A 998-nucleotide genomic window follows, 5' to 3' on the forward strand; every position below is an offset into this window, starting at 1 on the left:
GGAGCATGGGTCGACGAACTTCCCTCGGTGCTTTGGGGACTGCGGACCACACCTAATCGATCGACCGGAAGAACTCCATTCTTCTTGGTCTACGGAGCTGAAGCAGTCTTGCCAAGTGATCTTCTCCACAATGCTCCTCGAGTTGAGATCTACAACGAAGCAGAAGCTGAACAAGCGCGGCAGGACGCAGTCGACCTTTTAGAGGAAGAAAGGGAGATGGCTCTGATCCGATCGACCATCTACCAACAAGATTTGCGTCGTTTCCACGCCAGAAATGTGAGGGGTCGAGCCTTCCAGGAAGGAGATTTAGTTCTCCGAGTGGATCAGAAGAAACCTCACAAGCTTGCTCCTTCTTGGGAAGGACCCTTCATCGTCACCAAAGTTCTCCACAACGGGGCGTACCGTCTTTACAACGTCGAACATAATATCGACGAGCCCCGAGCTTGGAACGCGGAACTACTCCGCCCATTTTACACTTAAGTTTATCACTCGGATGAGTTGCAATAAAGGACTCCTGTAGTTCATGGATTTCAAAATAATAGTGTCATAGTTCCTCCATGATTTTTGTCACTTTTTATTTTGTCCAATAAAATTTTTCCCTCAGTGGGTGACTTAGCCGCGAATCCATTTCGCCTAAGTTTGTAAAAATCCTTACCGAGTGGTGAGCCAGACTCCCACTCGGAGACTTAGCTGCGAATCCGTTTCGCCTAAGATTAAATAAAATCCTACCGAGTGGTAAGCCAGACTTCCACTCGGGGGCTTAGCTGCAGTCCAAGTACTCGCCTAAGTTATCAAAATCCTACCGAGTGGTAAACCAGACTTCCACTCGGAGGCTTAGCTGCAGTCCAAGTACTCGCCTAAGTTATCAAAATCCTACCGAGTGGTAAGCCATACTTCCACTCGGAGGCTTAGCTGCAGTCCAAGTACTCGCCTAAGTTATCAAAATCCTACCGAGTGGTAAGCCAGACTTCCACTCGGAGGCTTAGCTGCAGTCCAAG

This window comes from Triticum aestivum, chromosome 6B, assembly GCF_018294505.1.
Source record: "Triticum aestivum cultivar Chinese Spring chromosome 6B, IWGSC CS RefSeq v2.1, whole genome shotgun sequence".
NCBI lineage: Eukaryota > Viridiplantae > Streptophyta > Magnoliopsida > Poales > Poaceae > Triticum > Triticum aestivum.